The sequence below is a fragment of the Eptatretus burgeri genome, chromosome 4 (genome assembly GCF_056783735.1).
Source record: "Eptatretus burgeri isolate ZD-2024b chromosome 4, Ebu_testis_v1, whole genome shotgun sequence".
Lineage (NCBI taxonomy): Eukaryota > Metazoa > Chordata > Myxini > Myxiniformes > Myxinidae > Eptatretus > Eptatretus burgeri.
This window is the reverse complement of record NC_140964.1, coordinates 131,308,777-131,332,867: the sequence shown is the minus strand read 5'-3', so window position 1 is coordinate 131,332,867 and position 24,091 is coordinate 131,308,777. Positions and strand designations below refer to the sequence as shown.

The window sequence follows — 24,091 nt, the reverse complement described above, 5'->3', positions numbered from 1 at the left end:
CATGCGCTGTGAGTTATTTTGATAGTTATAGTTTTTACATCACTCACAACAACTACGGCGATTACATCTACAACTACAACAACGACAACCCTCTGCTCCCGGTATTCTCCGTGCGCTCGCTGGAATGCGGGTGTGTGTGGAATTCGTTTGGGGATGGAATTCCATTCCCAAATATGACCATGAACCAGTTTGTTTGGCTGCGCGCCAAATAAAGGAATGTGTCATGTCCCACCCAATGAGAGTGGGCTGCAATGAGCAGACCATGCTCGAGAGCGACAAAAGTTACGAAGAGAAAATAATCGGGTGGATCTGCTGGAGCTCGGAGAGGAAGAATTCACGCTCATTTAAAACGCATCTCTCAAGGTTGGTCGAAAGGCATCTCGTCGTTGGCGTGCTCTGGTTTTCGGCTCGTCTTGTGGCTGGCGTGGTCTGCGTCTGGCTGCCCTGGTTCCTTCTTGGCCGTCTGGTGCTCCAGGAAGGTGTGGACGTCGAGTCGCGCACCCGCGGTCAGGTAGCCTGCTACTTTCTTGTCCCTCAGCTCGAGATCCCTCCGAGCTGAAGGGATAATAAAGACCATTTTAGGTTCGTTTCTTTTGGGTGTGCGTCTGTCTGTGGGCCCGTCTTTTAGTAGGGATTGTATTAGTGCTTGTGTGTAAATTTGCATTCTCTATTATTCATGACTAGCTGAAACCCCATCACAGACGGATTCCGTTCATTCAACCACCCTCACCAGCTCACCCACACTCAAGGGACATGGACTGGACAGGGCGTGCTTGTCCCCGCCTACTCATCCCCCACCCCTGCCCCATTCCCCCCCACCTTCAACTTGCTTAACCCCGCCCAAAAATGTAATTCCCCGCCCCACTTGCCCCCGCCCCATTCCCCCCATCTCCCGCTTTCAATTTGCTTACCCCCGCCCAAAAATTTGCTTACCTTGCCCCCCACCTCTTCACTACCTGCCCCCGTCTCTTCATCTCCCACCCCGCCTCTTCACTCCCTGCCCCCGTCTCAACGAAAAGTGTCTATTCTGCTTCAGAGTTGAAGGTTGACTATTGCCACTATGTGCGATGCACTGTTACAGGTACGAAGTGTCTTTCAGTCAAGGTCACAGAATCGAGAAAAACGCGACGCGACCGCGAGGAGGAGCACAAAATTGGTCCTTCAGTATTAATATGTAGATAACTCTGCCCTTGTGTGCTCTCCTCATTTCCCGATTACTGTTAATAAATTCCCTATTTGTGAAATGTATCAGCTTGTTTCTGTGTTCCTTCCATTGGCTTAGCATGGCATGTGTTGGTGAATTACAAAGGCTGTTGCTGCTGTAAATGTACATTTGGACCAACGGGACTTCGGCAACCATCCGCTCGGGTTGCGCATGGGTCGGGCACGCTAACGGCTCGACTGGTACAAGTGCCGTCAAGGGTGTGAATACTCGGTAGCTTGCCACGTGGATCTCTAGGTATTTTGAAGATTGGCAAATAACCCTGTACCATGTGGTGGAATTATTGCCGATTCACGGTCCGGTAAGGGACCCGTACCCTTGGAGTTTTCCGAAAGGTACGATCTAAATTCTGGGTGTTCGGTAGAGTCGACCGTCCTGCTCCACCTCGTGGTCGTGCTCGTAGCCGATACCTGGCTCCATAACAATATATATATATATATATATATATATATATATATATATATATATATATATATATATATATATATATATATATATATATATATATATATATATTCTTCTTCCTCTTTCGGCTTGCTCCCGTTAGGGGTCGCCACAGCAGATCAACCGTCTCCATTTCGCTCTATCCTCCACATCTTCCATTGACACTCCAACCACCCGCATGTCCGCCCTCACCGCATCCATGAACCTCTTCTTTGGCCTTCCTCTTCTCCTCCTGCCTGGCGGCTCCATCTTCAACATCCTTCTCCCGATATACTCCGCTTCCCTCCTGTGCACATGTCCAAACCATCTCAATCTCGCCTCTCTCACTTTGTCTCCAAACCGTCCTACCTGCGCTGTCCCTCTAATATACTCATTTCTTATCCTATCCATCCTCGTCACTCCCAACGAGAATCGCAGCATCTTTAACTCTGCCACCTCCAGCTCCGCTTCCTGTCTTATTGTTAGTGCCACCGCCTCCAAACCATACAACATAGCTGGTCTCACTACCATCTTATATACTTTCCCCTTCACTCTTGCAGCTCCCCTTCTGTCACAAATCACTCCTGCAACTCTTCTTCACCCACTCCATCCTGCCTGCACTCTCTTTTTCACTTCTCTCCCACACTCTCCGTTACTTTGGACAGTTGATCCCAAGTATTTAAACCAATCCACCTTCCCCACCTCAACTCCTTGCAACTGCACCATACCACCACCCTCCCTCTCATTTACGCACATGTACTCCGTCTTACTCCTACTGACTAACATTCCCCTTCTCTCCAGTGCGTACCTCCACCTCTCAAGGCTCGAGTCAGCCTGCTCCCTACTCTCCCTACAGATCATGATGTCATCCGCGAACATCATAGTCCATGGAGACTCCAGTCTGATCTCGTCCGTCAACCTGTCCATCACCATTGCAAACAGGAAAGGGCTCAGAGTCGATCCTTGGTGCAATCCCACTTTTACCTTAAACCGGTCCGTCATTCCTACCGCACACCTCATCGCTGTCACACTGTCCTCATACATATCCTGCACGATCCTCACATACTTCTCCACCACTCCCGACTTCCTCATACAATGCCACAACTCCTCTCTTGGCACCGTATCACAAGCTTTCTCTAAATCCACAAACACACAATGTAACTCTTTCTGGCCTTCCCTATACTTCTCCATCAACATTCTCAAAGCAAACATCGCATCAGTGGTGCTCTTTCCTGGCATAAACCCATATTGCTGCTCACAGATCGTCACCTCTCCTCTCAACCGAGCTTCCACTACTCTTTCCCACAACTTCATGGTGTGGCTTAACAACTTTATCCCTCTGTAATTTCCACAGCTCTGCACATCACCCTTATTCTTGAATATCGGAACCAGTACACTTAATCTCCACTTCTCCGGCATCCTCTCACTTTCCAAGACTTTATTAAACAATCTGGTTAACAACCCCACTGCCATCTCTCCTAAGCACTTCCATGCCTCCACTGGTATACCATCTGGGCCAACCGCCTTTCCACTTTTCATCTTCTTCATAGCAGTCCTCACTTCATCCTTACTGATCCACCCCACTTCCAGATTCACAATCTCCACCTCTTCCAACCTTCTCTCTCTCATTTTCTTCATTCCTCTGCTCCTCAAAGTACTCCATCCACCTTCTCAACACACTCTCCTCGCTCGTCAGCACATTCCCATTTGCGTCCTTTATCACCCGAACCTGCAGTACATCCTTCCCAGCTCGGTCCCTCTGTCTTGCCAATCGGTATAAATCCTTTTCCCCTTCTTTTGTATCCAACTTCTCATACAGCTCGTCATATGCCTTTTCCTTGGCCTTTGCCACCTCTCTTTTTGCTTTTCGACGCCACTCCTTGTACTCCTGCCTACTTTCTTCATCTCTCTGACTATCCCACTTCTTTTTCGCCAACCCCTTCTTCCTTATACTTTCCTGTACTTCCTCATTCCACCACCAAGTCTCCTTATCTTCCTTCCTCTGTCCCGATGTCACACCAAGTACCTTCATAGCTATCTCCCTCACAACTTCTGCTGTCGTTGCCCAATCATCCCACCCATCTTTACCACCATCCAACGCCTGTCTCACATCCTCCCTAAATTTCACGCAACAGTCTTCCTCCTTCAGCTTCCACCATCTGGTCCTTGGTTCAGCCCTCACTCTCTTCCTCAACCTCACCTCTAAAGTCATCCTGCAGACCACCAATCGATGCTGTCGAGCTACACTCTCCCCTGCCACAACCTTACAGTCACTAATCTCTTTCAGGTTGCATCTCCTACTTCAGATGTAATCCACCTGTGTGCACTTTCCTCCACTCTTGTATGTCACCCTGTGTTCCTCCTTCTTCTTGAAATACGTATTTACCCCTGCCATTTCCATTCTTTTTGCAAACTCTACCACCATTTGCCCTTCCACATTTCTCTTGTTGAGACTGTACCTCCCCATCACCTCCTTTATTCCCTTCCCCAACATGTCCATTGAAATCTGCTCCAATCACCACTCTTTCATCCTTGGATACACTCTCCACCACTTCATCTAACTCCCTCCAGAAATCTTCTTTATATTCCATCTCACACCCCATATGTGGGGCATATGCACTGATGACATTCATCATCACCCCTTCAATTTCCAACTTCACACTCATCACTCGGTCAGACACTCTCCTCACCTCCAATACCCTCTTGACATAATCTTCCTTCAGGATTACCCCGACACCATTTCTCCTCCCATCCACACCATGGTAGAACAGTTTGAAACCACCTGCAATGCTCCTCGCCTTACTCCCCATCCACTTGGTCTCTTGTACACACAGTATGTCCACCTTTCTTCTCTCCATCATGTCAGCCAACTCTCGCCCTTTGCCAGTCATCGTCCCAACATTCAGAGTTCCAACTCTCACCTCCACACTTCTACCCTTCCCCCTCTCCCACTGCCTCCGGACTCGCCTTCCCCGTCTCCTCCTCCTTCGCCCAGCAGTAGCACAATTTCCACTGGTACCCTGCTGACCACCGGTACCAGTGGCGGTCGTTGGTAACCCGGGCCTCGACCGATCCAGTATGGAAATTCGTTTTGTTGTCTGCATAATGATTTGGCATAGGTTTTTATGCCGGATGCCCTTCCTGACGCAACCCTGGTCACCTCTTACGACACACAGGGATATGGTCCACCTATTCTAACCGGGGCATACACCGGGCCCAGTACAACTGGTGCTCATTTCGCCGACCTCGGAAGGATGGCAGGCTGAGTCAACCCCCTGGTGTTTTCGACTTGGTATATATATATATATATATATATATATATATATATATATATATATATATATATATATATATATATATACATATATTAATTCAGTGTCCCAACGGAGCTTGAACTCAGGACCTCTTGAGTCCCAAGCCACTGCCCGAACCACTGCGCCAACACCAGGCTTCAATATATATATATATATATATATATATATATATATATATATATATATATAAATATATATATCTCTTCCTCTTTCGGCTGCTCCCGTAAGGGGTCGCCACATTGGATCATCCGTTTGATCCGCATCGTGATTTGGCACATGTTTTACGCCGGATGCCCTTCCTGACGCAACCCTGGTCGCCTCTTACGACACAGGGATATGGTACACCTATTTTAACCGGGGTATACACCGGCCCAGTGCACTGGTACTCATTTCGCCGACCTCGGAAGGATGACAGGCTGAGTCAACCCCCTGGTGTATTTATTCAGTGGCCCAACGGGGCTTGAACTCAGGACCTCTTGGATCCCAAGCCGCTGCCCTAACCACTGCGCCAACACCAGGCTTATATGTATGTATGTATGTATATATATATATATATATATATATATATATATATATATATATATATATATATATATATATATATATATATATATATATATATATATATATATATATATATATATATATATATATATATATATATATATATATTTCTATGGGGCTATGTGAAAGGACTGGTCTATATCTCCCTTCTTCCTGCAAGCCCAGAAGAACTGAGGCGCTGGAGAATGTTATGCAAGACATGCAACATCGTGTTTGGCAGGAGCTGGACCACCGACTTGACGTGTGTCGTGTCACAGGCGCTGTGCATATTGAACATTTGTGCAATTTTGAGAAAACTGTTTTAAAATCTCCATCCCTCTGAATCTCTTGTTCGAATTTTGATAAATAAATCTTTTATTGGTCATCATGAAGCCTTTTTACTTTTGTTTGCCTGGGACATGCAGTTACTTCGATATTCACGTTTCAAATGATGTCATTTTGATTTTTAGGGACACCCTGTTTATGCATACTGTAGATACACACACACATACACACACACACACACACACACACACACACACACACACACACACACACACACACACACACACACACACACACACACACACACACACGAAGAGGACAAATGGTGGTTCCTGAGGCAGCTATGCAAATGAATGGGGGTGGGGGGAGGGAAAAACTTTCTGACTGAAGCCCCAAAAGCCTAAAATAGGAGACTGATTTTCTCCCTCTCCCATGCAAGCAATTGAAAATTGAGATTAAAGCACTTCTTCCCTTTCATATTTTCAGTCCACTCAAAGATTGAACCAATGAATATTTGTCCAAGTTCTGCTTTGGGGGAAAAGTTAATTTTGCGATTACATTCATCATCATCGAGTATATTCACTTTATCTCTTCAAGCATGAAAGAAAGGGCTGTTGGGGTTAGTTTTGTAAAATTAGGTTTTGTAAAATCTAAATCCCTCATTCGGTTTTGTGAAATGGGGAAGTGCTTTTGAGAGCGCAGTCGTGCCGTGAAAATGAGGAAGTATTCTGTGCTCATGTCTCTCATGGTTATATCTAAAATCATCAGAACACTAACAGAACAAAGTTTAAAAAAATCAGCTTTTAAACTTAGGTTTTATCAAAATTATTCAAAGGAAGATGTTTCATTTTCGTGTTAAAATGAGTCAGTTTGAAGGCAGCCAAGCTGCCTCGCCCAAACCAAGCCAAAGAAATTCCCAAGTCATTTCCTATGTTTTACACACCCTAAAAATTACCATTGTTTTGTAATCTCCCATTATGTCAAGTTGCTTATTTAAACCAAGTTGTGTGCCCAGTGTGTTTTATTTCGAATATGGAGCGTTCAGATTATTACTACAATCTTGCAGATCAATCATTTTCACAAGATGACAGGTGAGATTCTCAACCCAATTAATTTTATGTTATTTAAAACAGAATTAAATCAATGTATGACTAATCATATAATTATTGTTTTGTTTTTTCGAACAGGTTGTCCACAATAAGAACATCGTTGATAGTTGATGTTGAAAATGAGTTATCTGAATTACACGACAAGTGGATACAAATGGACGACTTTCTTGAAGACATTTATTCCTTTCGAAAAGAAGTGAATGATATTATTGTTGGCTGGAAATAAGTCCTCTCATGTCCTTTGATCTTGAATGACCCGAGTCCAAGGTGAGAAATTATCATTCTGTCTCTGTCTGTGTGTGTGCGTGCATGTCTCTGTCTCTGTCTTTCTGTCTCTGTCTTTCTATCTGTTTCTCTCAATCTGTCTCTGTCTCTCTATCTGTGTCTGTTCTCTCTCGCTCTCTCGCTCTCTCGCTCTCTCGCTCTCTCGCTCTCTCGCTCTCTCGCTCTCTCGCTCTCTCGCTCTCTCGCTCTCTCGCTCTCTCGCTCTCTCGCTCTCTCGCTCTCTCTATCTGTCTCTTTCTGTTCTCCCAAAACACAACTTTTTATTTGGCATGGTGGTAATTTTTGACGACTTGCGTTTTGTTTTCAGCATCAAAACTGAATCATGCATGGGTGGTGAAATGAATGAATTTCTCAACCTTGAACGGGAAGATGTTGAAATTCCACAGGGTGATGACTCGTTTCCAACCTGTTCCAGTTTAAATGCTCATCTGCGTGAAATGGACACAAAACTCAATCTTCTGGAGGTAAATGTTATATTTATTAACATCCTAATATAGTCATCTTTATATACCCAAATTGTTCTTCACTCTTTGTTTTGAACAGAAGATGTTGATCGAGTTTCAAAATCACAAGACATCTGAAGCAGACTGCTGGGAAAGATCATCCATTCTCGCAACTCAATATTTACCCAAATTTTAAAAAAAATATTTTCCATCTTGATTAATTATATTTGCTTTGCTTTCAATTATTAAATTCTTAATTATAAAAAAATAAAGGAAGTGCAAATGAGGGGGGGGGGTGTTAGGTGCGCTCCCCCAACGACCCACCACCCCCCTCATCCCACCTCCCTCCCCTCCCCGTCTGTGTGTGTGGGGAAGGGAGGGGGGTAGGATGAGGGGGGTGGTGGGTCAAAGGTGGGGGCGCATAGGGGGAGGGTTGGAGCTTGTGTGAGTGGGTGGAGCTTGTGTGAGTGGGTGGAGCTTGTGTGAGTGGGTGGAGCTTGTGGGAGTGGGTGGAGCTTGTGTGAGTGGGTGGAGCTTGTGTGAGTGGGTGGAGCTTGTGTGAGTGGGTGGAGGTTGTGTGAGTGGGTGGAGCTTGTGTGAGTGGGTGGAGCTTGTGTGGGTGTGGGTAGAGCTCGTGTGGTTGGGTGGAGCATGTGTGTGTGGGTGGAGCTTGTGTGGGTCGGGCTTGTGTGTGGGGGTGGGTGGAGCTTGTGTGGAATGGGTGGAGCTTGGGTGGGTGGGTGGAGCTTGTGTGGGTGGGTGGAGCTTGTATGTGTGGGTGGGTGGAGCTTGTGTGGGTGGGTGGAGCTTGGGTGGGTGGAGTTTGGGTGGGTGGGTGGAGCTTGTATGTGTGGGTGGGTGGAGCTTGTGTGGGTGGGTGGAGCTTGGGTGGGTGGAGCTTGTGTGGATGGGTGGGGCTTGTGTGTGGGGGTGGGTGGAGCTTGTGTGGAATGGGTGGAGCTTGGGTGGGGGGTGGAGCTCGTGTGGGTGGAGCTTGTGTGGGTGGGTGGGGCTTGGGTGGGTGGGGCTTGTGTGGGTGGGAGGGTGGAGCCTGTGTGAGTGGGTGGAGCTTGTGGGTTCGTGGAGTTTTGTGTATGGGTGGGGCTTGTGTTGGTGGTTGGAGCTAATGTGGATGGAGCAAATTTTTTTAATCAAATAAACATGTGTGGGGAATTAATTAACTAATCACTAATTATGTGGATATTATGGATGTGGATGTGTCTTGTGTGGGTGTGGCTTATCTTGGTGGGGGTCAAAAAAAAACTTTTTTTTTTAATTTATCTTTGTCTTTTGTTCTTGCTATGAATAAAACAAACCTTTCATGTCTTTCCACTTTAAATCACATAATTTGTTAGTCCAAGGGTTTTTTTTCCATTTATCTTTGTAATTCCTGTGAAGAAAATGAAGCGAAAATCTCTTCCCCTTCTAAATCATGTTCCTTATAAGTCCAAGGAACTGTATCTCTTACATCAACGATTTAAAAAAGTTCATTTGTCCATCGCTTGGCATAACCTTTTTCAAAATGAGATTTCCACCTGTATATTGGGTCACAAGTCAGTAAGTGACCACGATGTTCGTTATTGGTGTCTCTGTCTGTCCCGAGCAAAGCTCCGTGGGTTTTGATACGAACGATCCTGATAAAATTTTGGTTGGAGGTTTATATCATGATCTCGTTGTGTTTTCCTGAGAATGGGTGTGCTGCGCCCGTTTTGGGTGGAGCCACGCCCAAAAAACGTGTTTTTAGGGGGTAGCCAATTTCAATTCACATCTTCTCCGAGGGGGTTTGTGGAATCTGGCAGGGTTTAATTACTTGGTTAGCCCAATGGCACCTGCATTGCCCCACGGAGCTCGATTTTTCATTTTCGTCACAAGGTCAAGAACTTAAAAAAATTGCGAATTTTGACATAAAAATCATACGACTGTCCAAACTTTGAGAGCTCGGATGACAATATTTTTTATGCAAAATCTTGAGGTCATGCCCCACCTAAATATACTGGGAGCCCACGGGGCTTCACTCAACCGAAGAGGGGAACAATTGCCATCCTCATGGGAAGATGCCAGATGATATTCTCACCTCAGAACTCTGCGTCTGCAGGGGCACTGCTGCTGGGTTGATATTCTGTGGTCAATATCCGTATCGCATAATCGGCGCTAGCTCAACCTGGCAGCGGAACGGCCCCAAGTAGGTTTCTGATATTATTCGTATAGCTTGTAACACGGTATAAACAATGACAGACGATTTCGCTGCTGGAATACCGGTGACAGATGCTAATGAGATGCCGTGAAAATCACGTGAGCTCAACCGAACAGCAGAACGGCTAAAACCAATGCAGAATGGTTGTACCAGGTCTCCTGAGTACAAAATCAGCACAGACAGACAACTTGGTCGCTGGGCCCCCAGGACAGACGCTCCCTCTTGGGGCGTTCCATGTCAAGTGTACACATTTTCCTGCAAAATTTTTGACATATCGTCTTAGATTTTACTTTTTTGTGCAAGTGTTTGTATCCACGGTAAAACATTTTGTGTCATTTTTCAGACCTGGGGGCCAATTTGGGGCCCATTTCCCCCCCCCCCCCAATTTTGGGTGCCCCTGGTTGACCCACAATATTCCAGTGGCCATATCACAGGTTGTGTTGGTCCGATTTGGATGATCTTGGGATCAAAATGCTCGTAAAAGTGACATCTTTCGAATCGCGTAAAGTAAAATCACTCCGAAAGAATAATTCAAAAAGATACAGTTTGGGGCGCCCTTTTTACCTTGGGCCCCCGCTCCCCAACCAAACCCATAGTCCCGATTTTTTTTGTGTGAGAATACCTCTTCATATACTCCAACACCTCAGCATAAATGAAAATGGGATCTCAACGGGTTCAAGTGTGATGATGGTTTTATTGTTCGGGGACTCGGGTGCTGGACACACAATACGCCACAATATATCGCACAATATTCGAACACAAGATTTCCAACACACTATATCGGTAATTGAACATAAATTTTCCACATGCACATGCATGAACTGGAAGCGATACGAGTATGAGTAAGAGTTTTTCCTTGCATATTATAGTCAAGATCATTTGCCAACCAATGCTTTATTTGACAGCTGTGTTTCTTTCTTACTGATTGTGTAGGTTCTACCTGCAGCAGTTTTTGGTTCTACGGAAAGAAGTACATATCAGAAATGGCTAAAATGCAGTGATGTTCAATGTCAGGAAAAAATAAACTATTTGCGGGCCCGTTTGGATGAAGAAAATTCACTTTCACTTCATGAGTGTCCTGAAAGGCTTCCATGATGCAGGCAAGCCACCATTTTCCATTATAGTGCACTGTGACATAACCTGAGAGTTTCCCGTTAAAAGTTGGTGTAGATTTTGAAATAGCTGACTCGATACGGTGTTCCTCGCGAATGCTGAATTCGCGTACTTGAAGAGCAGTTTCAGAAATAGTGATGAAAGCATGAAGTTTTTGAGTTCCAGCAATGGTTTTGGCCGTTTTTAACCTTTCTTCCCGATTTCGTTCTTCCTCGTCATACGCCTCTTGGATCCCGTAACCGAACTGCATTTCGTTTTACCCATTTTCAGCAAAGGCGAAAATATCTTTTGGAGAAATAATTTCACTGTCGTAAGGTCAACGCAGGCTCTCACGTGTTGATTCCCATTTGACTCCCTCCCACACCATCTGAAGGGTCCTTGCCATGACTTGTGGCAAAAAAATGCCATTCTGCATCAATACCATACTCTGATTTGTGACATCAAAGGTTTACGAAGGCTTTGCAATTCTTATATTGGCCAGCGCAACTGTCTGAGAAATAGTAGAGTTTCTTTACATTTCCAAAGCTGGATTTCAACTGTTCAATGAGCATTCTTTGGAAGAGGTGGACTGAGACAACGTCATGAGTATTGCATTCTGATATAATCGTGAACGAATCATGGTTTAATTTGCCATCGTCCGATTTGAAATAGTAAACCCAGGGGTGAATTGTCGCTTGAGAGCAGTTCCAATGAATCCTTGGGCCGCATCCTGTATGACAAACGAATAGTTCTCTGAGAAGTCTCCAATAATGACAAATTCTCCTTCACCGATTTCATCTTTCTTATTTTTCAGAAACTTAGATTGGGCCTTGGCAATGAAGTGGTGTCTCACCAATTTCACCACGCATTCACAGAATTGATTAATGAATTCTTCCAAAGGCAGGACCATGGAGCTCAGTTCAGATCTGTGGGTGGATGTCCACCGTTTAAACTGAGTTTCATCAATATCCTCTTGTTCACTCAGTAGCTCGGTTTTGAAGTGTTCAATTGATGGTCAACTTTCACAAGTTCTGAAATAACATGCGGTTGTGCTGCGTTACTAACTTTGCGTGCTCTCACATGATGATAGTGAGGAAATTCAGCTATCTGTGACATTTTGGAACCAAACATCATGAGTTTCACATTTTGAAATATCGTACATACACATACACTGTGTGTAACACCTGAACCGGCCAGGACACACTCCGAGGGACGGAGCATGGCGAACTTCGCGAATCCAACTTTCAAGCCAGGGTTCTTCTCTTTGAATTTCTGAAACAGTTCCTTGAGATTGTTTAGTACCAGGCGCTTTTGAATTTTGTCTTTTCCATCTTTATTCCTGACCACTACACAGTCATTTTTCCCCGACATTATTCGGCTGACTTCATCACTTCGGTAAAATTCGGTTACGGCGGATTTAACTTCGTCAGGCAATATTTTACCCTGTTTGTGATTTGGAGATGATAGCATCCCATTTTCTTTCTCTAAATTTTTGGCTTGCACAGCCATTCTTTGGGAGCAACTGAATTCACTCATCATCCCTCTGATGCTCATATTCCGAGCAAATATTGTCAGTATACGTATTTGCTCTGAACGGATCGAAACAACGTATTTTTCTTTCAGGCTTTTGATCACCTCTGGCATGCACTTTTCATCACATTTTGATGCTGTATTTTGTGTTTTCTCCGCAGTGCTTGGTCCAGCAACTAGTTCTGATTTCTTTCGCACAGAATCTTCCACTTTACTTCGCTTTTCAGGAACGTACCCTGGGTTCCTTTCCGCCTTTCCTTTGTCGAATGAGCTTTCGCCTATCATCGATTCCGACTGGTTTAATAGGTCAACTTTGGCTTCTTGCTCAAAAACCTCCTCGTCCTCATCTATCGAAATAGATTCTGCAATGCCTTCGAGAGTACCTTCTGATGACAATTTTGAACTGGTCGAAGATGATTCTTCAATACGCTCTGGTGACAACTGAGAGTTTTTTTTCTGCACGAAGTACAAAGTCTGTCATCTTTTTTTTACCTTTGAAGAAAATTTCATCAACATATCATTTGACACATTGCGAAGATCTTTTTGTTGTTTCATTTTATGGCTGCTGAACGGATCGCAACAGTATTTTCGGAACTCCTTTCGATTTTCAGTTGTCATGCTTACTGCAAAATATGCAAAAACTTAGATTATCCCATTTGTTACTTAATTCGATGATTGTTATACAAAAAAATGTGCACTTAAAAATCAAGACACAATCGGCAGAATAATTTTTCACATTTGATGCAATATATATATATATATATATATATATATATATATATATATATATATATATGCAGTGGGGAGAACAAGTATTTGATACACTGCCGATTTTGCAGGTTTTCCCACTTACAAAGCACATGGAGGTCTGTAATTTTTTTTATCAGAGGTTCACTTCAACTGTGAAAGACGGAATCTAAAACAAATATCCTGAAAATCACATTGTATGATTTTTAAATAATTAATTTGCATTTTATTGCATGAAATAAGTATTTGATACATCAGAAAAACAGAACTTAATATTTGGTACAGAAACTTTTGTTTGCAATTGCAGAGATCAGACGTTTCCTGTAGTTCTTAACCAGGTTTGCACAGACTGCAGCAGGGATTTTGGCCCACTCCTCCATACAGATCTTCTCCAGATCCTTCAGGTTTTGGGGCCGTCGCTGGGCAACACAGACTTTCAGCTCCCTCCAAAGATTTTCTCTTGGGATCAGGTCTGGAGACTGGCTCGGCCACTCCAGGACCTTGAGATGCAAGTTACGGAGCCACTCCTTAGTTGCCCTGGTTGTGTTTCCGGTCGTTGTCATGCTGGAAGACCGAGCCATGCCCCATCTTCAATGCTCTTGTTGAGGGAAGGAGGTTGTTGGCCAGGATCTCGCGATACATGGCCCCATCCATCCTCCCCTCAATACAGTGCAGTCGTCCTGTCCCCTTTGCAGAAAAGCATCCCCAAAGAATGATGTTTCCACCTCCATGCTTCACGGTTGGGATGGTGTTCTTTGGGTTGCACTCATCCTTCTTCTTCCTCCAAACACGGCGAGTGGAGATTTCACCAAAAAGCTCTATTTTGGTCTCATCAGACCACGTGACCTTTTCCCATTCCTCTTCTGGATCATCCAGATGGTCATTGGCAAACTTCAGACGGGCCTGGACATGCGCTGGCTTCAGCAGAGGAACCTTGCGTGTGCTGCAGGATTTTAATCCATGACGTCATCGTGTGTTACTTATGGTTTTCTTTGATACTGTAGTCCCAGCTCTCTTCAGGTCATTGACCAGGTCCTGCCGTGTAGTTCTGGGCTGATCCCTCACCTTTCTCATGATCATTGAGGCTCCACGAGGGGAGATCTTGCATGGAGCCCCAGACCGAGGGAGATTGACTGTTATCTTGAACTTCTTCCATTTTCTAATAATTGCGCCAACAGTTGTTGCCTTCTCACCAAGCTGCTTGCCTATTGTCCTGTAATCCATCCCAGCCTTGTGCAAGTCTACAATTTTGTCCCTGATGTCCTTAGACAGCTCTCTGGTCTTGCCCATTGTGGAGGGGTTGGAGTCTGATTGATTGATTGAGTGTGGACAGCTGTCTTTTATGCAGATAACGAGTTCAAACAGGTGCAGTTAATACAGGTAATGAGTGGAGAATGGGATGGCTTCTTAAAGACAAAACTAACAGGTCTGTGAAAGCCGGAATTCTTTCTGGTTGGTTGGTGATCAAATACTTATTTCATGCAATAAAATGCAAATTAATTATTTAAAAATCATACAATGTGATTTTCAGTATTTTTGTTTTAGATTCCGTCTTTCACAGCTGTGTTCCAATGACAAAAATTACAGACCTCGACGTGCTTTGTAAGTGGGAGAACCTGCAAAATCGGCAGTGTATCAAATACTTGTTCTCCTCACTGCACATATACATATATATATATATATATATATATATATATATATATATATATATATATATATATATATATATATATATATATACACACACATAGAAGCACATGTTCAGGGTGTCCCTAAAAAAAAGACATCATTTTGTTGTCTAAAAACAGCTAATTCTCACTCAAATGATCTCAAATTTTAAGAAAATGTGCAAAAACTAATCAAGTTGAATGTTTAATTTTTTCTTTTTTTTTTCAGGGTAAAGAATGACTGTCACGAGAAATGAAAAGGCATTTTGTGTGCTGGAATATGCTCGAACACAGTCAAACTAGAGTGTGGAGCGTGCATTTTCGAGAAAATTCAATAAAAATGCACGAACTGGAAAACAGATTTGGACATGACACAACAAATTCGAAGAGGAAGGCTGTCTGTGCAGGGCAAAGGGATCTGGACGACCACCAGTACTGGAAGATATCGTCAATCAGGTTCGGGAAACATTTGTGCGAAGCCCCAGAAAGTCTGTAAGAAGAGTATCTGTGGAAACCCAGATTCCTCGTACGACACTTTGGTGTGGAGGAAGGAAACGCTTGCGAATGACACCCTATAAGCTGCAGCTCATTCAAGCCTAAAACACGGATGACAGGGAAAGGTGCAAGCAATTCTGTGTCGCTCTGCACGAGAAACTTGAAGATGAGGAATTCGAAAAGCATCTTGTTTTTAGTGATGAGGCTACATTTCATACGAGTGGCAAAGTCAACAAGCATAATGTTCGCATTTGGGGGAAAGAAAATCCCCATGCCACAGTTGAGCACATGAGGGACTCGCCGAAAGTGAATGTGTTCTGCACAATCTCAAAGAATCGTCTTTATGGACCGTTTTTCTTTGAGGGAAACGTGACCGGTGATGTTTTCTGCAAATGCTTCAGAACTCGTTATTTGATGAGCTCATTGCGAATGAGCATGAACACTTCATTTTTCAACAGGATGGGACTCCACCTCACCGGAAGCTGACTGTACGGACTTATCTCAATAAGAATCTACCAGGGTGTGGGCCTGCCAGTGATGATGACAATATTCTGTTGAAATGGCCACCACGTTCTCCTGACTTGACACCTTGTAATTTTTTTCTTTGGGGCGATGTGAATGGACTGGTCTATATCTCCCTTCTTCCTCCAAGCCCAGAAGAACTTAAGCAGAGAATCACTGAGGCACTGGAAAATGTTCCACAAGACATGCTACAGCGTGTTTGGCAGGAGCTGGACCACCAACTTGACGTGTGTCGTGTCACAGGCGGTGTCGAGATTGAACATTTGTGAAATTTTGAGAAAACTGTTTTAAAATCTCCATCCCTCTGAATCTCTTGTTCGAATTTTGATAAATAAATCTTTTATTGTTCATCATGAAGCCTTTTTACTTTTGTTTGCCTGGGACATGCAGTTACTTCGATATTCACGTTTCAAATGATGTCATTTTCTTTTTTAGGGACACCCTGGAAATGCATACTGTTTATACATATATATATATATATATATATATATATATATATATATATATATATATATATATATATATATATATATATACACACACACACACACACACACACACACACACACACACACACACACACACACACACACACACACACACACACACACACACACACACACACACACACACACACACACACACACACACACACACACACACACACACACGAAGAGGACAAATGGGGTTCCTGAGGCAGCCATGCAAATGAATGGGGGGCATGGGGGGAGGGAAAAACTTTCTGACTGAAGCCCCAAAAGCGGAAAATAGGAGACTGATTTTCTCCCTCTCCCATGCAAGCAATTGTAATATTGAGATTAAAGCACTTCTTCCATTTCATATTTTCAGTCTACTCAAAGATTGAGCCAATGAATATTTGTCCAAGTTCTATTTTGGGGGAAAACTAAATTTTGCGATTACATTCATCACCATCGAGTATATTCACTTTATCTCTTCAAGCATGAAAGAAAGGGCTGTTGGGGTTAGTTTTGTAAAATTAGGTTTTGTAAAATCTAAATCCCTCATTCGGTTTTGTTAAATGGAGAAGTGCTTTTGAGAGCACAATTGTGCCGTGAAAATGAGGAAGTATTCTGTGCTCATGTCTCTCATCGTTAGATCTGAAATCATCAGAACACTAACAGAACAAAGTTTAGCTAAAATCAGCTTTTAAACTTCGGTTTTATCAAAATTATTCAAAGCAAGATGTTTCATTTATGTGTTAAAATGAGTCAGTTTGAAGGCAGCCAAGCTGCCTCGCCCGAACCAAGCCAAAGAAATTCCCAAGTCATTTCCTATGTTTTACACATCCTGAAAATTTCCATTGTTTTGTAATCTCCCATTACGTCAAGTTGCTCATTTAAACCAAGTTGTGTGCCCAGTGTGTTTTATTTCGAATATGGAGCGTTCAGATTATTACTACAATCTTGCAGATCAATCATTTTCACAAGATGACAGGTGAAATTCTCAACCCAATTAATTTTATGTTATTTAAAACATAATTAATTCACTGTATGACTAATCATATAATTATTGTTTTGTTTTTTCGAACAGGTTGTCCACAATAAGAACATCGTTGATAGCTGATGTTGAAAATGAGTTATCTGAATTACACGACAAGTGGATAAAAATGAACGACTTTCTTGAAGACATTTATTCCTTTCAAAAAGAAGTGAATGATATTATTGTTGGCTGGAAATAAGTCCTCTCACGTCCTTTGATCTTGAATGACCTGAGTCCAAGGTGAGAAATTATCATTCTGTCTCTGTCTCTGTCTTTCTATCTGTTTCTCTCGATCTGTCTCTGTCTCTCTTTCTGTCTCTCTGTCTGTCTCTGTTTTTTTTCTGTCTCTCTCTCTCTCTCTCTCTCTCTCTCTCTCTCTCTCTCTCTCTCTCTCTCTCTCTCTCTCTCTCTCTCTCTCTCTCTCTCTCTCTCTCTCTCTCTCTCTGTCTCTCTGTCTCTCTGTCTCTCTGTCTCCATCTGTCTCTGTCTCTGTCTCCATCTGTCTCTGTCTCCATCTGTCTCTGTCTCCATCTGTCTCTGTCTCCATCTGTCTCTGTCTCCATCTGTCTCTGTCTCCATCTGTCTCTGTCTCCATCTGTCTCTGTCTCCATCTGTCTCTGTCTCCATCTGTCTCTGTCTCCATCTGTCTCTGTCTCCATCTGTCTCTGTCTCCATCTGTCTCTGTCTCCATCTGTCTCGGTCTCCATCTGTCTCGGTCTCCATCTGTCTCTGTCTCGGTCTCCATCTGTCTCTGTCTCTGTCTCCATCTGTCTCTGTCTCTGTCTCTGTCTCCATCTGTCTCTGTCTCTGTCTCTGTCTCCATCTGTCTCTGTCTCTGTCTCTGTCTCCATCTGTCTCTGTCTCTGTCTCTGTCTCCATCTGTCTCTGTCTCTGTCTCTGTCTCCATCTGTCTCTGTCTCTGTCTCTGTCTCCATCTGTCTCTTTCTTTTCTCCTTAAACACAACTTTTTATTTGGCATGGTGGTAATTTTTGACGACTTGCTTTTTGTTTTCAGCAACAAAACTGAATCATACTTGGGTGGTGAAACGAATGAATTTCTCAACCTTGAATGGGAAGATGTTGAAGTTCCACGGGGTGATGACTCGTTTCCAACCTGTTCCAGTTTAAATGCTCATCTGTATGAAATGGACACAAAACTCAATCTTCTGGAGGTAAATGTTATATTTATTAACATCATAATATAGTCATCTTTGTATACCCAAATTGTTCTTCACTCTTTGTTATGAACAGAATATGTTGATCGAGTTTCAAAATCACAAGACATCTGAAGCAGACTGCTGGGAAAGATCGTCCATTCTCGCAACTAAATATTTACCCAAAGTTTTTATAAATATTTTCCATCTTGATTAATTATATTTGCTTTGCTTTCAATTATTTAATTCTTAATTATAAAAAAGAATAAAGGAAGTGCAAATGAGGGGGGGGGGGTTAGGTGCGCTCCCCAACGACCCACCACCCCCCCTCATCCCACCTCCCTCCCCTCCCCGTCTGTGTGTGTGGGGAAGGGAGGGGGTGGGATGAGGGGGGTGGTGGGTCAAAGGTGGGGGCGCATAGGGGGGGAGGGCTGGAGCTTGTGTGAGTGAGTGGCGCTTGTGTGAGTGGGTGGAGCTTGTGTGAGTGGGTGGAGGTGTGTGGGTGTGGGTGGAGCTTTGTGAGTGGGTGGAGCTTGTGTGGGTGTGTGTGGAGCTTGTGTGGGTGGGTGGAGCTTGTGTGGGTGGGTGGAGCTTGTGTGGGTGGGTGGGGCTTGTGTGTGGGGGTGGGTGGAGCTTGTTTGGGTGGGTGGGGCTTGTGTGTGGGGGTGGCTGGAGCTTGTGTGGAATGGGTGGAGCTTGTTTGGGTGGGTGGAGCTTGTGTGGGTGGGTGGAGCTTGTGTGGGTGGGTGCAGCTTGTGTGGAATGGGTGGAGCTTGTGTGGGTGGGTGGAGCTTGTGTGTGTGGGGGTGGGTGGAGCTTGTGTGGAATGGGTGGAGCTTGTGTGGGTGGGTGGGGCTTGTTTGTGTGGCTGGAGCTTGTGTGGGTGGGTGGAGCGTGGGTGGGTGGGGCTTGTGTGGGTGGGTGGAGCTTGTGTGGGTGGGGCTTGTGTGGCTTGTGTGGGTGGGGCTTGTGTGGGTTGGTGGGTGGAGCTTGTGTGTGTGGGTGGAGCTTGTGTGGAATGGGTGGAGCTTGTTTGGGTGGGTGGGGCTTGTGTGTGGGGGTGGGTGGAGCTTGTGTGGGTGGGTGGAGCTTGTGTGGGTGGGTGGGGCTTGTTTGTGTGGGTGGGGCTTGTTTGTGTGGGTGGAGCTTGTGTGGGTGTGGGTGGAGCTTGTGTGGGTGGAGCTTGGGTGGGTGGGTGGAGCTTGGGTGGGTGGGTGGGGCTTGTGTGGGTGGGTGGAGCTTGTGTGGGTGAGGCTTGTGTGGGTTGGTGGGTGGAGCTTGTGTGCATGGGTGGAGCTTGTGTGTGTGGTTGGGGCTTGTGTGTGTGGTTGGGGCTTGTGCAGGTGGGTGGGTGGAGCCTGTGTGGAATGGGTGGAGCTTGTGTGGGTGGGTGGAGCTTGTGTGGGTGGGTGGAGCTTGTGTGGGTGGGTGGAGCTTGTGTGGAATGGGTGGAGCTTGTGTGGGTGGGTGGAGCTTGTGTTGTGTGTGGGTGGGGCTTGTGTTCGTGCGTGGGGCTTGTGTGGGTGGGTGGAGCGTGTGTTTGTGGGTGGGGCTTGTGTGGGTGGATGGGTGGGGCTTGTGTGGGTAGGTGGGGCTTGTGTGGGTAGGTGGGGCTTGTGTGGGTAGGTGGGGCTTGTGTGGGTAGGTGGGGCTTGTGTGGGTGGGTGGGGCTTGTGTGTGTATGTGTGTATGTATGTGTGTGTGTGTGTGTGTGTGTGTGTGTGTGTGTGTGTGTGTGTGTGTGTGTGTGTGTGTGTGTGTGTGGAGCTTGTGTGGGTGGGGCTTGTGTATGTGGGTGGAGCTTGTGTGGGTGGGTGGGGCTTGTGTGGGTTGGTGGGTGGAGCTTGTGTGGGTGGGTGGGGCTTGTGTGGGTTGGTGGGTGGAGCTTGTGTGCGTGGGTGGGGCTTGTGTGGAATAGGTGTTGCTTGTGTGTGTGTGGGTGGAGCTTGTGTGTATGGGTGGGGCTTTTGTGGGCGGATGGGTGGAGCTTGTGTGCATGTGTGGGGCTTGTATGGATGGGTGGAGCTTGTGTGGGTTGGTGGAGTTTGTGGGTTCGTGAAGCTTGTGTGTATGGGTGGGGCTTGTGTTGGTGGTTGGAGCTTGTGTGGATGGAGCAAATATTTTTAATTAAATAAACGTGTGTGGGGAATTAATTAACTAATCACAAATTATGTGGATATTATGGATGTGGATGTATCTTGAGTGGGTGTGGCTTATGTGGGTGGGGGTCAAAAAAAAAATCTTATTTTTATTTGTCTTTGTCTTTTGTAATTGCTGTGAATAAAATAAACCTTTCATCTCTTTCCCCTTTAAATCACATAATTTGTAAGTCCAAGGGTTTTTTTTCAATTTATCTTTGTCTTTTGTCATTCCCGTGAAGAAAATGAAGCTAAAATCTCTTCCCTTCTAAATCATGTACCTTATAAGTTCAAGGAACTGTATCGATTACATCAACGGTTTAAAAAAGTTCATTTGTCCATCGTTTAGTATAACCTTTTTCAAAATGAGATTTCCACCTGTATATTGGGTCACGAGTCAGTCAGTGACCACTATATTCGTTATTGGTGTCTCTGTCTGTCCTGAGCATAGCTCCGTGGGTTTTGATACGAACGATCCTGATAAAATTTTGGTTGGAGGTTTATATCATGATCTCGTGTTTTCCTGAGAATGGGTGTGGTGCGCCCGTTTTGGGTGGAGCCACGCCCAAAAAACGTGTTTTTAGGGGGTAGCCAATTTCAATTTACATCTTCTCCGAGGGGGTTTGTTAAATCTGGCAGGTTTCGGTATTTGGTGAGCCCAATGGCACCTGCACAGCCCCACGGAGCTCGATTTTTCATTTTCGTCACAAGGTCATGAACTTCGAAAATTTCGAATTTTGACATAAAAATCATACGACTGCCCAAACTTTGAGAGCTCGGATGACAATATTTTCTATGCATAATCTTGATGTCATTCCCCACCGAAATATCCCGGGAGCCCACGGGGCTTAGCTCAACCGAAGAGGGTAACAATTGCCATCCTCATGGTAAGATGCCAGATGATATTCTCAACTCAAAACTCTGCGTCTGCTGGGACACTGCTTCTGGGTTGACATTCTGTGGTCAATATCCGTATCGCATAATCGGCGCAAGCTCAACCTGGCAGCGAAACGGCCCCAAGTAGGTTTCTGATATTATTCATATGGCTTGTAACACGGTATAAACAATGACAGACGATTTCGCTGCTGGAATACCGGTGACAGATGCTAATGAGATGCCGCGAAAATCACGCGAGCTCAACCGAACAGCGGAACGGCTAAAACCAACGCAGAATGGTAGTATCAGGTCCCCTGAGTACAAAAGTAGCACTGACAGACAACTTGGTCGCTGGGCCCCCAGGACAGATGCTCCCTATTGGGGCATTCCATGTCAAGTGTACACATTTTCCAGCAAAATTTTTGATACATCGTCTTAGATTTCACTCTTTTTTTGTGCAAGTGTTTGTATCCACGGTAAAATATTATGTCAATTTTCAGACCTGGGGGCCAATCGGGGCTCATTTTAGGGCCCCCCCAAATTTGGGTGCCCCTGGTTGACCCACAATCTTCCAGTGGCCATATCACAGGTTGTATTGGTCCGATTTGGATGATCTTGGTATCAAAATGCTCGTAAAAGCAAGATCTTTCGAATCGCGTAAAGTAAAATCACTCCGAAACAGTAATTCAAAAAGTTACAGTTTGGGGCACCCTTTGACCTTGGGCCCCCGCTCCCCAACCAAACCGATGGTCCTGATGTTTTTGTGTGAGAATACCCCTTCATATACTCCAACACCTCAGCATAAATGAAAATGGGATCTCAACGGGTTCAAGTGTGATGATGGTTTTATTGTTCGGGGACTCGGGTGCTTGGACACACAATACGCCGCAAGTTCTGAAATAACATGCCGGTTGTGCTTGGTTTCAAACTATGCGTGCTATCACATGATGATAGCAAGGAAGTTCAGCCATCTATGGCATTTTGGAACCAAACATCATGAGTTTCACATTTTGATGTATCGTACATACACATACACTGTGTGTACCGCCTGAACCGGGCCGGACACACTCCGAGGGACGGAGCATGGCGAACTTCGTGAATCCAACTTTCAAGCCAGGGTTCTTCTCTTTGAATTTCTGAAACAGTTCCTTGAGATTGTGTCGTACCAGGTGCTTTTGAATTTTGTCTTTTCCATGTTCATTCCTGACCACCACACAGTCCTTTTTTCCCGGCATTATTCGGCTGACTTCATCACTTCAGTAAAATTCGGTTACTGTGGATTTCACTTCGACAGGCAATATTTTACCGTTTGGGCTTTGGAGACGATAGCATACCATTTTCTTTCTCCAAATGTTTGGCTTGCACAGCCATTCTTTGGGAGCAACTGAATTCACTCATCATCCCTCTGATGCTCATATTCCGAGCAAATATTGTCAGTATACGTATTTGCTCTGAACACTCGAAATAACGTATTTTTCTTTCAGGCTTTTGATCACCTCTGGCATGCAGTTTTCATCACATTTTGACGCTGTATTTTGTGTTTTTTCCGCAGTGCTTGGTCCAGCAACTAGTTCTAATTTCTTTCGCACAGAATCTTCCACTTTACTTCGCTTTTAAGGAAACGTACCCTGGGTTCCTTTCCGCCTTTCGTTTGTCGAATGGGCTTTCGCCTATCATCGATAACGACTGGTTTAATCGGTCAACTTCGGCTTCTTGCTCAAAAACCTCCTCGTCCTCATCTGTCGAAATAGATTCTGCAATGCCATCGATAGTACCTTCTGATGATAATTTCGAACTGGTCGAAGATGATTCTTCAATACGCTCTGGTGACAACTGAGTTTTTTTTCTGCACGAAGTACAAAGTCTGTCATCTTTTTTCACCTTTGAAGAAAATTTCATCAACATATTATTTGACAGATTGCGAAGATCTTTTCGTTGTTTCGTTTTATGGCGGCTGAACGGATCGCAACAGTATTTTCGGAACTCCTTTCGATTTTCAGTTGTCATGCTGACTGCAAAATATGCAAAAACTTAGATTATCCCATTTGTAACTTAATTCGATGATTGTTATACAAAAAATGTGCACTTAAAAATCAAGACACAATAGGCAGAATAATTTTTCACAAATGATGCAATATCTTTATATAAAGTTGAATGTGTGTCTGTCTGTGTGTCTGTGTGTGTGTGTTTCTCTGTGACCGATGCACACGAAAAGTACTGGACTTATCCTCACCAAACTTCACATGCTGACAGAACATGTACCTGGGAGTGTCCCGATGTAAAAGAATTGTACTTCCGACTTTCGGTTTCCGAATTATGACGTCATCACCTGATTGCGTAACGTTAATTCTTCAAGTTCAGCCGATTGACATGGGGCCAACGCCATTTGCAATAGAATGAAAAAAATAATGCTATAGTCAATTGAAGACAATGACTTCCGACTTCCCGGTTTCCGAATTATGACGTCATCACCTGATTGCGTCACGTTAATTTTTCAAGTTCAGCCGATTGAAATGGGACCAACGGAATTTGCTCGAGAATGAGAATTAATT

The 24,091-nt window shown here is 44.5% G+C and overlaps 1 long non-coding RNA gene across 2 annotated transcripts in view; it reads left to right on the top strand.

Moving 5' to 3' along the window:
• Positions 1–6,635: 6,635 nt before the first annotated feature.
• LOC147029130 (uncharacterized) overlaps positions 6,636–24,091 on the top strand; it is a 42,396-nt gene continuing 24,940 nt past the window's right edge. For both annotated transcript variants that reach the window (XR_015057832.1, XR_015057833.1), the window contains exons 1-4: positions 6,636–7,163; positions 7,489–7,645; positions 17,423–17,611; positions 18,387–18,543. This is a non-coding gene — a long non-coding RNA (uncharacterized LOC147029130). The remainder of the gene's footprint in view (positions 7,164–7,488; positions 7,646–17,422; positions 17,612–18,386; positions 18,544–24,091) is intronic.